This window comes from Malaclemys terrapin, chromosome 15 (genome assembly GCF_027887155.1).
Source record: "Malaclemys terrapin pileata isolate rMalTer1 chromosome 15, rMalTer1.hap1, whole genome shotgun sequence".
NCBI classification, from domain to species: Eukaryota; Metazoa; Chordata; order Testudines; family Emydidae; genus Malaclemys; species Malaclemys terrapin.
In genome coordinates this window covers 28,115,673-28,131,883 of record NC_071519.1, presented here as the reverse complement: position 1 = coordinate 28,131,883, position 16,211 = coordinate 28,115,673, and positions in this window count along the sequence as shown.

The window sequence follows — 16,211 nt, the reverse complement described above, 5'->3', positions numbered from 1 at the left end:
AGCTGGGCTCTCTCCTTAATTCTGTTGCTGTGTGAGCCGAGGCAAGTCACTTCCCCTCCCCGGGCCTCAGTTTCACCGGCTGTCTGGCATGTATGATAATGCTTAAAGTGCTTTGAGATCTGTGGATGGGAGGTGAAGCCAAGAGCTTAGCAGGATTTGAAAAAGGATGGGACATTTCCACGGAGAATAAGACTATCTGGAGTTACATTAAATGGGATTATTCTTTTTAAAGATGGTTTGGAAGGGCTATATAACCCCGCCTGCTTTTGAGAGTATAAGCCGACCTCTGCGGGAGGAGTAGGAGTATCTTCGTCTTGTCTACATGCATGTTCCTCATTGTCATAGCATCTGAGCCCCTCACAGTCATTAGTTGATGTGCCCTCATGATACTGCTGTATGAGAGGGAAGGATTAATCTCCCCGTTTTTTATTGGGGGGAACTGAGCACAATGTAGATCAAGTGACTTGGCCAAGGTCAGAGAGGCAGTCTGTGGCAGAGTGAGGAATCAAAGCCCAGTTTCCCCAGTTACAGGTTTAACCACTAAAATCATTCTTCCTCCTTGTGGGAAGGTTATTTGATTTATTGCCCTTTTTTGGGGTGGGGGAGTTGCACCTTCCCCTGATGCATCTGGTGTGAGACATTGTCAGAGACAGGAAACCTGTCACTCCAGAGGCCAGCTTGCTGTCTTCTTCCTCTGCTCCTCATCAGTGCCATCCTTGGACCTACTTGGCATGGCCATCTCCTCCTTCCACTGCTCTTGCAAGTTGGCCACCTGGGTTGGAAGCAGGTTTGAGGGCGGAGCTCGCCCATATGTTGCCAGCAGCCCGCGCCGCTTGAAGCCGGTGCCTGCTGCCAGGCTGGAGGAGGAATCCGCCTCCTATTTCACTTGCCATGGCTGCAACAGCAGCGTGAGAGGCAGGGGATGAACCAGGAGCCATGGAGATGTTTCGCCATTAAGTGGTGTAATTTAGTCTCGGCTCGGTGTTTTGATTTTGCCCAGCTGAGTCTATGTGCATTTAGATTAATCCTGTTAGCTGGCAGGAGCAGGGCTGCCTGCCGTTTATCAAGTGTGCTTGTGTGATTTCTTATTTGATATGCAGCCGCCACGGAGAAGGACTTTGCTGCCTCGCTTCTGTCTCTAGCGAGGCCCTCTAGACAGACCATGATTGGAACCTGGGGGAGGGGAGAGGATCACGGGCTTTTTGTTGCATTCCTTGAGATTGTCTGAAATGCGAAGAAGGGGCTGGCTCTTCAGAGACTTCCAGGTCCCTCTGGGTATAATGGCTTGTTTCGTGACCATTGCTGTCTACCATACTATTAATATAACCCATTGGTGTGTGTGTGTGTGTGTGTGTGTGTGTGTGTGTGTGTGTGTGTGTGTGTGTGTGTGTGTGTGTGTGTGTGTGTGTGTGTGTGTGTACTACTACACTCTACTGGCTGGAAGTGGAACATATCAGCTATATGTCATAGACCCCATACAGCTAACAGTAAATGAAGATTCTCCTTTAGCACAAGTGATGGGGGTGCTTTTAAAACAGGAAGTTTTGAGCTCTATCCCATCTGCCACCATTCATTTCTGAGCGGCCATGCTACGCAGCAGAGTCACCAACCATGAAGTCCTAAGTGGCCACAGATTGGTTACGGGATAGATCTGTCTTTTCAGGTGTGTCACAGTTTCTTCTCAGGAACTTTATCCTAGATTTATGGGGGTAAGGTCTGAGATTCTAAATCCAGGGGTGGTGAGGAGGGAAACAAGTTTGTGTTTTGATTGTAGGAAATGATCTGAAAGTGGTCAGTCTGATTCAATCAATGTGAGTTTTGCCTGAGTCAGGACTGAAGGTCAAAGCTGTATCCTCTATCTTTTTTTTAAATAATGCACAATGAGCCAGTGGGACTTCTTGCCACTAGATGTCATTGAGCAAGGAGCCTAGCAGGGTTGTAGTGAAGGAGAGCAGAAGACCCTGGTAGAGTCTGACCCTGGGACAGAGCTCAGGGTAATAGCTGGTTTTCAGGATTATTCACCGAGTCCTCTGAGGCTGGTCCAATCTTAGCAGGAGCTGGCAGATCAGGAACATTCAGTCCCAGAGCTGCTGCCATTAGAACTGGCTGAATATATTTTTTCAAAAAAAAAAAAAAAGTTTCAGTCAGAAAATGGCTCTTTTTTCCAAATGAATCTTTTTGCAGAAAATTTATATTTTTGTTGAAAATTTTCTTCCTCCCATCCCAATATTGGGACTTTCAAAATACAAAGCGCTTTTGGTTTTTGATAAAACTGCCAAACGTCCACAAAATAAATGGATGCATGGAATATACTTCCTATATCCCAACCAGCTTTACTTACCATGAGCCTCACTGGCATTATACCTGCGGGTTAACAGATCCCCCCTTTATAACAGAGAATTCATACTGCATCCTGAAAGAAACACCCCAGAGTCCTCACCCCTAACACCACCATCTCAGTCCTGCCAGAGTTCTCATTTTGATCAACAGCTGGCCTTTTAGCCGGTATGATTTTGCTAATGTAAATCCACTGCTCATGACAAGTGAGGATGGATGAAGTCGATTCATCAACACATGCTTATTGGCTTCTGTTGTATGCATCATTGGGAAAATCAGGCCCGTCATCTCATGGGAGAGGAAACTGCAGTCTTTCTATATCCTGGCACTCACTGTGTCCATTGTTCACCAACTGACTGTCAAATACGTTGAGACCTTGGTGGAAGGGACATTCTAACACATGGAGCAATTAATGTGAGGACTTCCCGAATGAGGACTGCAGGTCAGGGCCATGTCTTCTACTTTTCACCTCATGCATAACTAGCCAGTGGAACTCCTCAACTAGATATTGTTGAGGCCAAAATTCTAGTGCTTTTCAAAATAGGATTAGACATTTATGTAAAGAATGAGAACACTCACAGTTATGTTAGGAAGCATGGTCCGATGGTTAGGGCACTAGCTGACGACTTCAGTTTAAATCCCTGCTCTGCCACAATCTTCCTGTGTGACCAGGAGCAAGTCACTTAGCTTCTCTGTGCTTTACTTGCCCATCTATAAAATGTGGATAATAGCACTGCCCTGCCTCGGGGTAGACTGCCTCCCAAGCACCCCTTGTGGCCAGAGGTTATTCAGTCAGAGACTTAGGAACACCTAGAGCATGCGGATGCACCCCTGACCATCTTGACTAATAGCCATTTGATGACCCTATCTCCCATGAGCTTAGCTAATTCTTTCTTGAACCCAGATTTGGCCTTCACAACATCCCCTGGCAACTGTGCGTTGTGTGAAGAAGTGCTTCCTTATGCTTGTGTTAAACCAGCTGCCTATCAATTTCATTGGGTAACCCCTAGTTCTTGTGTTATGTGAAGGGGTAAATAACACTTCCCTAGTCACTTTCTCCACACCAGTCATTATTTTATAGACCTCTATCATATCCCCCCTCAGTCATCTCTTTTCTAAACTGAACAGTCCCAGTCTTTTTAATCTCTTCTCATGGGGAAGCTGTTCCACACCCTTAATCAATCCTCATAAATCCTCATCTTTCACGGCATAAGCCAACCACTAACTGATGGGTGTCAGGAAGACGCTCCCATTATGGACAAGTTATTCCATATTGTCTACTGTGTTTCTTGCATCTTCCTTTTCAGCATCTGTTACTGTTCACTGTGAAATGGGAGACTGGCCGGGAGGGATCCTTTGGTCTCATCTAGTCTGGCATCTCCTTTGTCCTTGTATTCCCTGATTCCCCATTCAAATTTGGCATTTTCCCTTTGTTAATGGGGACTGATTATTGTGGAACAGAATCCATCTCGTATCCATTTGGAAAATCTGATACATGCAGAGGCTTGGCTGAGGGCTTCTTTGATTTTTTTTGTAAATTATTTTTAATAAAATTGGAAGTCATCAAAGAAAATGAACCTTGCTCAGTGGTATTCAGGCCTCAGTGACTAGGCTGAGATGGCATCTGATAAATGAGAGGTAAGAAGAGTTACAGGAAATTTGCTTCTGTTTCTTGGAAGCACATGACTAAGCGAGGTTAATAATCTGATTCATTAGTTTATATCTGTGTGAACTAAATGTGAATCTTAAGTCAGCACTGTATATCCTCCCACCTGGAGGTTACCACTTCCAGGCCAGCCCAGACTGTTTGCCAGTTGGCCAACGAGTGCCATCCTATGGCTGATGAGTGATGGATATGCAATGAATTTGGTTAGATTCTGCCCCATTCCCAGTATCTGTATTAAAAAAAAATCTCACAACAGTTGTCGGTAGCGGGCCTCCTTGTTGGCAGGGACAGCACAACCCATTAGGCGACCTAGGCGGTCACCTAGGGCGCTAACATTTTGGGGGCGGCGACCGCGGCGCCCCAGTCATCGGTGGTATTTTGGGGGCGGGACCATCCGCCACCTCTGTCGAGGGCAGTATTTCAGGGGCGGGACCTTCCGCCGCCTAGGGCGGCAAAAAAGCTGGTGGCGCTCCTGCTTGTTGGCCACCAGCGGAGAGGTCATGCATTGAAGAGGCAGGGAGGGGGGCAATGTACCACCTCACTCCTAGAGATGGAGGCATCCTGGCAGGAGTGAAATTTGCCGTGTTCTGTAACTAACACGTCACCATCTAAGGCTACCAGTTGCCAGCACTAAATGGAGATGGATTTCACTGTACGTTACCATAATGGGTATTGTTATTCTTGTTATTCTGACTCTTACTGTGTGACAGGGTGTATCCATCCTGTCCACAGATGGGCAGGGAAAGGGCTTAACCCTCTGGCTCTGGCTAAAGGAAGGGCCCACAGCTGCCTTCCCTGAGAACAGAGATCTACTGGGTAGCAGGGCTGGGACAGCCATGGGGAACTGATAATTACTGGGATTGTCAGAGGACTCTAAGGGAGTTAGATGCATCCTACTGAAACCAATGAGTCAAGCACTTAACTCCCTTAGCCATCTCTGAAGACCCCAGTCTGCATCCCTCCTAGCATATTTAAAGGCGAGTTTGCAGAGGGGAGCTGGGATGGACTCTGAGCAGGGAGAGTTGTGTGGAGGGGAGTGGACAGCTTCCTCTTCAGAACTTGGCTGGAGGGGGCCATCCTTGGACCCCTGCCCTGGACACTGGCTGAGAGGCCCTGTTGCATTGAGGCCCTGAATGGGGCAGGCTGTTCTTACATGCGCCCTCCTGGCTTACAATAAAGCTCATCACAAAAGTTAAAGTCCATAGCACTGGGGGAAAGCCCTAATGCACTGCTGTAAAACAATGCTTGCATTGGCCCTGCTTATCCCACAGTAACTGGAGTCATTAGTGCATCTCCTCTGGGGATTTCCACAATGCAGCTTAAAGCCAGTGTAGGCGAGACCTTAGAGGGGTTAAATCCTCCGCTGCTTCCTTGTGGGAGTGGGAGTTGAACAGTAATAAAAATCAGAGACTTTGTAACAGCAGTGATGTGGATAGACCCCTCCATGTCAGATCACTGGAGCTTGCCATGCCGGACTTAACTCATGCAAGTAACACAGATCTCATCCCTCCTGCTCAGAGCCCCTGGAAAATGGACACTAAACAAGCTCCTCTTGCCGGTGCATGCAGCGACGCGACAGCAACACGTCCTTCACTGCACAGGAGCCCAGCTGCAGGTCTTTAAGCTGGGTAACCTTGGCAGTGCCACCCCCGCAGCCAGTTCCATGCAGGTACTGACATGCCTCCAGCACCCACAACATTAGCCAGCTGCGTATCTCGGCAGGGATGGCCGGTGATGTATTTTAATGAGAGAGAGAGTGAATTACATCAGGCTACAAGAGCCCCTGACTCCTATTTGACGGCCTGGGAAAATGGAAAGACTAGCATTTTCAATTTAAGGTTTAGTTAGATAATGCCTATTGGTGCCAGTAGATTACAGAGTGGATATTAAATCCTGCAGGATTTGCAATAGCAGAATACCAGTGGAATCTATAAGTAGGTGGGAGAATGCAGAGCCAGGGAGCGATCGTCCTCTGGAGGTCCTGAGAGGCAAGAGAGAATCAGAAGTGAAGCTTTTCTGTGAAGGATGCTCCAGGTCAGGGCACACACACACACAGGCCTGTGGCCTTTAAAGGTTCCCTCTTGAGACACTTTGGGGCCTCAGACAGTAGCTGACTCAACGTGCCTGAAAGAAGAAGTGTAAGAGAAGATGGGGGCATGCCTAGATGTTGGAAGGGGGACTCAGGAGTCAGGACCCTACAGTGCTATCTCCCAGCTCAGGGAGGGGAGTGTGATTTAGTGGTTGCAGCAAGAGAACAGGACTCAGGCGAATAGGACCCAACTGACTTTTTTTGTGCACCTCGTTTTGCTTTCCACTAATGTTCTAACAAGCCAGTGCACTGGCAGGAATTTCTGCTGTAAACGTGATAAAATAGTCAGAGCCAAATTTCATACTTGTGTTATGGTATTGGGCCCGGAAAGGTGATTCTGAGAGTTTGGCTTATCCAGGCAGGGTACAGAGACATACCACATGACTTCTGCCTGTACAGCACCCAATAATAGCATCCCAGCACCTGTTCACCCAATCCACATGGCTTTAATCACTGATATCCAGTCCTTGCAGAGACAGCTGCTAACAGCCCAGGACAGTAGGTGGGAAATGTTGTGCGAATCATTTAAGATAACAATTGGATAACAAGAACATGCAGAGTTGTAACCGTTAATGCAAACAAAGAGTTTTGGAAGGGATAAACCTCCTCCTGTTTCAGGATTTAAACCAATCTCTAGCTATCCGGGATTAGAAGGAGACCTTCTTTGGCAGGGGGAGGTGGAGAGATGATCCCACATCTGTCTTGTCTTGTGCCTGCCTCTGAAGCATCTGATGATGGGCACTTTTGGAGACAGGATGCTGGACTAGATGGACCACGAATGACCCAGTCTGACAGTTCCGATCTTTCTCTCTCCATAGGAAACTGGCAAATGGAGAGCGGTGCAACAATCTGAATAAATTATGCATTGTGCATTGTACATCTAGTCCATTTTTGGTCTAGCCTAAGTAGGGTGACCAGATGTCCCGTTTTTAAAGCGACAGTCCCATTTTTGGGGACCTTTTCTTATATAGATGCCTATTACCCCCCCACCCCCATCCCGTTTTTTCACGGTTGCTATCAATGCCCAGATGCTTCAGGACAAGGGCAGCTTTACTGCAAGGTCGTGGGTGCAATTGCACAAACAGGATCACCATGCCTGGCTAGCTTGCTCAGGCTTAGCCCGGCCACCCCTCCTTTGTGACATCATGGCAGAGGGGCAGCCAGGCCTAAGTTGAGTGGCACTGAGACCCTCTGCATCACATTGCAATGGCCTGAGCTGGAAGCCAAGCCCAGCTCCGCAGGACAGGAGCTGTGGCTGCAGGTAAGCACAAGACATGCTTGCCCAAACCCCAGGGCCTCCTGTCTGCACTCATTGAATCGGGAGGCTACATCTGCCCCTGCTTCCGGGTAAAATGCAAGAAACCCTTATGGGATAACCTAACTCCAGGGAAAATTTGTGCCTGACCTGCATTAGAGGTCGGTTGCTACCCTGAAAAAACAGGGTTTCTATCACTTCCAGAATTCTTGGTGTGAAATCCTGGCCCTGTTGATGTCGATGGCAAAATATCCATTGGCCCGAGGAGCCAGGATTTCACCCTTGGTTGTTTTTAATCCTTACTAGTATAACTCTGGATATGTTTGCTAGCAATATCCGATCCTGCTTTGAATCCTGCTGAGCTCTTCATCTCAATAGTGTTTCACAGCGACGAGTTCCATGCTAGAAATGCCAGGCCTCAGTTTCCCCATTACTAAATGCAGGTAATATTTGCCTACCTCCCAGGATGGAAGTGGTGAAAATGAATATTTGCAAAGCACTTTAAGATCACTCTGATGGCAGGTGCCAGAGAAAGGCAAAAGGTTGTCACTTACTATTCTAATGTACTGGTTGGTTGGTTTGACAGTTCATGGAGACTATTTATGGACTATATACATGATTGATGAGGTTATATAGGATTATTAGTTTTAAGTAGGCTAAAACGTGTACATTAATTACCACAATTATCCCCGAATATTTTATATGGTTCAAACTTTCACTCATGGGTTAGGAGAAATATTAACCTTTAAGCTCTTTTCCAGCAGCGCTTCCTTCTGTTTGGATATTAAGGTTAATTGAGAGCTGTTTAAAACATCCTGTTAGAAGAAGGAGTTGGAGTGGTAAAGGAATGTATCATATGTTTATTTCTAGTAGTCACTTGTTTTACAGTAGCACAGAGAGGCCCCAGCTGAGATGAGGGGCCCATTATGCTAGGCACCATAATATGTGGGATGCTCAGAAAATTCGGAGTAAAAACTAAATGTTCATTCTCTGACCAGGATGGGAGAGAAGGGGTGGTGTGTGTGTGTGTGTGTGTGTGTGAGAGAGAGAGAGAGAAAGAGAGAGAGAGATATGGCCAAGCCTTCTGAGTCTTAAGGAAACAGTCAATTTGCACGTGGATGTCACCTGGGGACTGGTGAATTTCCATAGGTTTGAACCCCAAGAGGGCGCTGTGTTGGGGAAGGAAACAGGGGTTTCCTGGCCACTGAGAATTATCGGATACCTCCCAACAGAACTTGCATCCCTCTGCGGATGATTCCAGGTCACTGCCTCAAGAACTCCAGTGGGCAGGAAGGTGGGTGTCCTGAAAAGCTGTGCACAGGAGCTGCTCCATAGAGTGAAGTTGACAGCACTGTGGAGTGTGAGACTTCTAGCCTTGGGAGGGCGTCTGAGAGGGGTAGGGGATGGCTGAGCAGTGGGCGAGAGCTCGTTATGTTCGGGTGAGGGAGGAGGAGCTCGGCCTGGGAGAGAAAACAAATCCAAGTTCTGTCTTTCCCTAAGTCTGGCCCGAGAAGGTGAGGTCGCACGGGACTAATTTCCAGCAAGGTCTGATGATATGCCTTGAAAATCAGTGTGTTTTGATGCATGGGTGAAGGACAAAGAATGGAATGAACAGACTCCTGGGATGCAGAGTAGGTGGCGACGTCCTACAGGGAGTCCAAGAGCTATTGCATGGACTCATAAACCAAAGGGCTCCCAGTCAAATCACAGGCCTGCTGAGCACCTCCAGCTTCCATTGATAGCAACAGGGGTTATAATGCTCAACACATCTCCGGGTTTGGCTCACTGACCTTGGTGAGCTTTGTGGGTGCTCAGCATCTGGCCCTGCTGGCGATGGCATCTCCACAGATGTGGATGCAATACACAGGCCTGGATTTCTACCTCCTGCCTCTGTTTGTTCTTCCTGCACTTAGAGAACATTAAGCACATGACTATTCACAGCTGTTTCCTGGGGCATTTTGCAAATGGCTGAAAAAAAGCCAATGTCTCACTGTCAAAGGTATCACCGTTACCAATCCCCTCAACCTAGTGAGGTGGCCGAAGCACTAGAATGGTCATGTGATCAGAATTATTTCAGTAACACCCAGAGCCACAGTCATGCACCATTGTGCTGGGCATTGTACAAACACAGATCAAAAAGACAGTCTCTGCCCCCAAGAGCTTACAATCTAGGTATAAGATAAGAGGGAGAAGATGGATACAGGCAGGCACCTGGGGGGACCACAAAGAAACAAGGAGAAGTAGCTCACTATGATCTCTGGGTGAGGGTACTAAACCATGAGCCAGGAAACCTGGGTTCTGTTCCCAGCTTTTCCACTGACTTGGGGTAAGTTGCTGCTACAGCATTTCCGCCCTGTAAAATAGGGCTAATATTTCCTTATCTCCTGCGATGGTGTGAGGATGAAGTTCTAAATGTCTGTGAGGTACTCGGACACTTGGGTAACAGGGTGTATCATATCACTAGCTACATAGTGTACTGAGCGCCTATGTGTCTAACTTGCCACCAAATAACCTCAGGCCCCAGTGCTGCAAGCACTTACGGACGAGCTTAGTTTTTTCTCGTGCACTTGGCTTCAATGGGATCACTTGCTATGAGTAAAGCTAAGCAAGTGCATAAACGTTTGCAGGCTCAAGGCCCTAGACTGTAAACTCGTCAGGGCAGTGATGTCTTGCTAATGGCCTGATTCAGCTCCTGTTGAAGTTAATGGACCCCCTTCCATCAACTTCGACCTCTGTGTTGTCATTAATGTGGTTTTAGGTTCTGTATTGATGATGGGTGGGGGTGGAGGTTATTTTCCAGCATCCTAAACCCAGGAGTTTCCGATGATTTGGATAAGCTCTTGCTAAGGATTTAAAGGTTGAGGTGCATATTGGAACAGCACCTCTGGGTCTTCCGAAGGTCTCCAGTCACTATTTGTAACCCTCAAGTAGTTTTACCAGGAGGCTGTATTTTACCCTTGCTAATTTGCAAATTCAAATGCTACTTTCATTTTATTTCTTTTATGCAAAAAGTGGTAAATTTATGTGGCAAAAAAACCTGCGAGAACAGAAAGGTTCACATGCAATTAGATTTTATTAGCCTTGTTTATGTCTCCCAAGAATTGTTCATTTTAAAACTTTAGAGTCAGTATGTAAGAAAGACAAAACGGTGGCCTGACTTGCTCTGGTAAGAGGGGCCAAGGATCTGAATGGACTGAAAGGGATTAATAAGAAGCCCATCCTTTGGGGGGGGGGGGGTGTAGGGGACATTGGGTCACATCCCCAGCTAGTGTAAACTGGCCTCAATGGAGCGATGCTGATTTACGCTAGCAGAGGATCTCGCCCAACATTATCCTGATCTCCTGCCCAGTGGTGCACATCGAGAATAGCTCCATTTAAGTCACGGGAATGACAACACGACACAACCAAGCATAAGTATGAATAAACTCAAGCCCATTGTAGTGCAAACCTATGTTAGTGTGGATTGAGGGTCAAATCCTGCAGTGCTGAGCACCCTCAAATGCCATGAAAGTCCATTCACAAGACAAACACTTCAATGCTGCTCTGGGGTCATCCTGACCTTCCTGAACAGGGCTGTAAAAGCCCAAATTCAACCACTGGCGAGCTGAGGTATTGCCCAAATGTCTCCTACACGAACACTAGGCTACGTCTGTGCTAGGAACACTTTGCCAGTCTAGGAAGTCTGGAATACTGTGCTGGCAAAGAGCTCCTAGCGTATGGCAACATTGCAATCCCAGGTGTGATAGCAGCATGGCCAGGCATACCTGCCTTAGCACAGCTAAAAATAACAGTGCAATCATGGGGACGCAGGCTTCAGCGTGGGCTAGCAGGGTGTGTATGTACCTAGAATCCCCAGTGTGCTTGTACAGCCCATACTGCCCTACTCAAGAACTAGGGGCCACCAAATGAAACTAATAGGCAGCAGATTTAAAACAAACAAAAGGAAGTATTTTTTCACACAATGCACAGTCAACCTGTGGAACTCCTTGACAGAGGATGTTGTGAAGGCCAAGACTATAACAGGGTTCAAAAAAGAACTAGATAAGTTCATGGAGGATAGGTCTATCAATGGCTATTAGCCAGGATGGACAGGGATGGTGTCCCTAGCCTCTGTTTGCCAGAAGCTGGGAATGGGTGACAGGGGATGGATCACTGTGTGATTACCAGCTCTGTTCATTCCCTCTGAAGCACCTGGCATTGGCCACTGTCGGAAGACAGGATACTGGGCTAGATGGACATTTGGTCTGACCCAGTATGGCTGTTCTTATGTTCTTATCTACACTGCTGGTTTTAGCCCAGCTAGCGTGGGTAAAGCTAGCCGGCTATGCCTACCCAAACGTTCAGTGTAGACGTACTCCTAGTATAGACGCAGCTGTGCCAGCAAAGATGCACGTTGTAGCAGGATAGTAAAACTACTGCCCATGAACGAAACAAGCTATGCCAGTAAAAGCACAGCTTTGCCGGTATAACTGTGTCTACACTAGAGACTTCTGCCAGCACAGCTATCTTGGGCAGGGGTCTTCACCCCCTTATCTGACAGAGCTAAGTCAGCAGAAGCCTGTTGTGTAAACACAGCCTTAGCATTACATAGTATTGCAGTGTTCAAAAAACATGAGTCAAGCCCCAAGAAACCGTGAGCTTGGCTTAAAACCCATGCGATTGAATAATAATAATTAATAGGTTCTTTTTATTTCTTTCGGCGCTTTTAACGGGCACACGTCACATTTTCCAGCTCCTCTTGGCAAGGAGGAGGGCTAGAAATTATTTTTAAAGGAAGCTCAGCTTCTTATTTGAACATGTTTCCAGGACCTGGTGCTTCAAGTAAAGCATCAAATAGTGCGAGAGATGACAATGCTGATTACAGGAAAAAACAAAGAACAAAGGTTAGACACCAGGGAATGCCCAGTTCAGACCACGCTGCCCACTCCACCCCACCTCAGCGCTGCCCCTTCTGGAATAATAATAGCAGTTGGCTGTACTGCCATGTTTGGGAGTGGGGGGTTGTGCATCTGGCTCCAATGAGGCATCTCATCCTGTCCAGTGTGATCTTTCAGCCAGTGACAATTGCGCTGCTACACAGGCCAGACGGAGAGTCCCATTCAATTGTAGTCATGCCTTGGAGCTGGGGAGCATGGGAAGATGGCAAGGAGGGGATAGGCTGCAGTGGGGTGGAAGGCTTTTCCTGGCATCCCAAGGGGCATGCAGAGGAGCCTTAACTCCACCGGATCTGGTTTTCCAATGGCTGGATTCGGGCTCTGACACTTGCATTCAGGAAGGGTACAAGGCCACCAGCCAGCGTGTGGGCTGCAGCCTTCACTCCACCTTAGCTCCCTTGGACTGTGAGAGAGGAGGAGTCTGCATTCAGGTCTCAGCTTCACCGTTCAGACCCAGTGCTACTCATATATTATTTGTATTGCTGGAGCACCCAGGAGCCCCAGTCATGGCCCAGGCCCCATTGTGCTGGGTGCTGTACAAACAACAAGACAGTCCCTGCCCTGAAGAACTGAGTATAAGACAAAAGACAAAGGATGGATGCAGATGGACAGGGGAGCACAGGGAAACAATGGTCTGCATGATAGGCAGCTCATCCACCCCTTTCTGAAGAGCAGCTGCCGCCTTTGACTCAAGGGCCACTTTCCTAGGTCTAGTCTGGTTCCCCTTTTTGGGCAACAGGCTTTTGCCGTGTAATTCCTGCGTACCTCATGGTGAAACAGAGGCGCAACGTGCTTGAACACACAGTCCTGCCTATGTCCTTTCAGCCCTGCAACACCGGAGCTGCAGCCTCCTTTGAGAAGAAGATGACCCACAGTACCATGCTGCCATCTAGTTCTCAGCCTGAGCAGGTAAGAGAGACGACTGAGGCATGCAGCTGTTTGTCTGCGCTCCCTGCCAGTAGCAGTCGTGCGGCTAATTCACCAAGTGCCGTGTCGAAATGAAGTATCTCGAAGGGTTAATGCTGATCCAGCGTGGGACGATAATCCCCAGAAGGGCCCAGCAACAGGGATGTGCAGCACAGAAGGTGCTATAACTGAACGGCAGTTTAATGCTGACACCTATTGGACGCTCGTGTCTTACAAACCTGGAATTCCCCCAGTGCTATGGGAATAGATGCGCGGGAAAGGCAGCGATGGCCTTTTTCTGTCTGCTCCCCTTAGAGGTGTAGGTGTCTGAATGTTCCTCCCTGCTTCTCCGGGACGTTCCGGGCTGTAAATCGACCGCTCAAAGTGCAGGGCAAGGGGGAGCCAGGGCTATTGTCCGCCAAGGAGTCTTTACTGCTAAGCTGCTGAGGAGAAACCCCTCCTCAGTGCCAAGACTCTAGATCCGGAGTCTCCTGGGTTTCGTAGGGAGTTCAGCAGAATAATTCCCAGGCGGGAAGAGTTGGTGCTGTGTTGTGAATAATAACTGGGTTTGTCTTGAATGCCTCAACCAATAGGACCTTTTGGCAGAGCTGGGAAGAGCCTTCTTGGCTTGTCCTCCTCCACACAACCCTTATTCTGAATCTTTCCATCTACTCCCTCCTCTAACAACCAAGCTTCAGGGCCCTCAGCACCAGCTCCATCGCCCTCCCGCTGCTGGCTGGCCATGAGATGCTCATCACCATGGCTATGTTCTCCTTGTAGTTTGTTTCCTTTCTCTCCCTTAGAATCTCAACCGAGGAAAGGCTACATGAGGGGAGCCCCTGGGCAGTGGTGATCTGGCTTTAAAATAGTCTGGAATGAATCAGCCAATGTCTGGAAGCACCCAAAAGCATGCTGGCCTGCCACCCCAGAGGCTACCGCCGTCCTGCACCCTCTGACATCAAAAAGAACAGGAGTACTTGTGGCACCTTAGAGACTAACAAATTTATTAGAGCATACGCTTTCGTGGACTACAGCCCACTTCTTCGGATGCTTATGCTCTAATAAATTTGTTTGTCTCTAAGGTGCCACAAGTACTCCTGTTCTTTTTGCAGATACAGACTAACGCGGCTGCTACTCTGAAACCTCTGACATCAAGTGTCCCTGACCTGAGCAGCTGCTTTCGTTATATATTAGGTGTGGAAGAGGGATGTGGTTTGGGACCTGCATGTCTTATGTTGCACAGGGTCTGGCAAAATTTGAGGCCAGCCCTGCACCTGTTCTCGCTGGGACTGGAAACACTGAAAATCTCTGTTCTTGTCAGATTGCCAACCTGGTTCTGCAGCTCCTAGAGGGGCCTGGTGGTGAACTGGACCTCAAAACTTTTTGAGGGGGGTCTCATAATGCTTGGGAGCAAGCATCAAAGCATGAATCTGGGTCTGAACTTCCCCAAAGCTCAGGGCTGTGTAGATCCAGCTTTGGTTGGGGCTTGTCTCTTTCTATGAGGCTCTGTCCCAGTGTCACAGAGCTGGGCGTCAGGCAGGGTTGTGAGCGTGGAGCACACTCCCGGGCGGGAGGTTCATTATTTTGTCTCTTGCGGCTGGCTCTGACTATATTCTCTAAGCTGGGAGTACACAGTCCTGCAGCTGTAAGGTTCATTATTCGATCCCCATGCTACTGCGCTGGCTCTGAGGCTGGCTGGCATTGAGGTTCATTCCCAGGAGCTGACGTTCATTATTTTCTCCCGGAGTCACAGAGAAGGGAGTGCAGGCTGAGGCTGGAACTTCCTTGCCTCATGCTTAGGAGCTGGAACGGAGAGGTGTTCGGTAATTTCAGGACCGGAAGAAGATTCCCTGTGATTGCTTTTTAATCACGGTAATAACAGTAATGGATGCAGCAAGTGGAATTGATGGGGAAGGGCTGAGATGTGTGTGCTCACAAACACACGTGGGATAAATGAGCAGGATTTATTGGCTTCTCCACTTAAGTGGCGCTGGCTTCATTCTGCTGGAGAGCAGGAGAGACCCTCAGTGTGGAAAAGGTACCCATCAGGTATCCTATGGCATGAAATGAGCCAGCCACTTCTGGAAAGAGATGCATCTTAGGGGCTTATTATGGCACCAGTCACCACAGTACCTGGGCACCTCATAATAACCTTCTGAGATAGGGCTGGGCTGTTATCCCCATTTTACAGGCACAGAGACTAGATGACTTGACCAAGTTCACACAGGAAGTCTGTGGCAGAGCATGGTATTGACTCTAGGTCTTCTGATTTCTAGGCAAGTACCCTAAACACTGGACCATCTTTCCTCTTGTGCACAGTGAGAGCTTCACCCTGCTCTGACCAGCCTTCGGGCCCTGAAGACATAACCATTCTCATTCTAGTGTCATTACTTTGGTTTCCCACTACATTTAACTTAGCATCAAGCCCCTTTCACCAGCAACCTTGTTCTGGTGATGTTCAATCCTTCCTATAGGAGGAAAGCTGCTTCCAGGGAAGAAGGTTTTGTAAAGCTAAGTTAGTGTGGGGGACCTACCGGTAGATAGAACCAGCGTATAATGTACCAGCCTGTTACAGAGACCTGGGCCCAGGCCATGGGTGAAATAGCATCCTCAGTTCAGCCCCCTTATATCATAAAACTGCTACACTCTGGTCTTTTTTTGTTCGATTGGCAGCTTTTGCCAAATCTTTTCTTCAGCGGGAAGTGCACGTGCTCAGGATTCAGCCAAAGGTGTGAGCTGTGAATGACACTGGCAGAGTTTTGCGAGGCCCTAGGAATGGGTATTAGAGGGAAGGAGCTGTGTGGGTGGGATGTGACTGGGCTAGCTGCAGACCAAGTGCGAGGTGCATTAGCGGAGCTATGTGTGAGAGGGCCTGGGCCAGCTAGGAATTCTGCACATCTGGATTTCTATGCACTGGCAGAGGGCGCAGAGTTAGAACAATGGGATTTGTTATACGTCAGGGGATGTTACGGGGGCACACGGCAGGGGTACACTCATCCCTTCCCCTAAAAGTCATCCAGAATA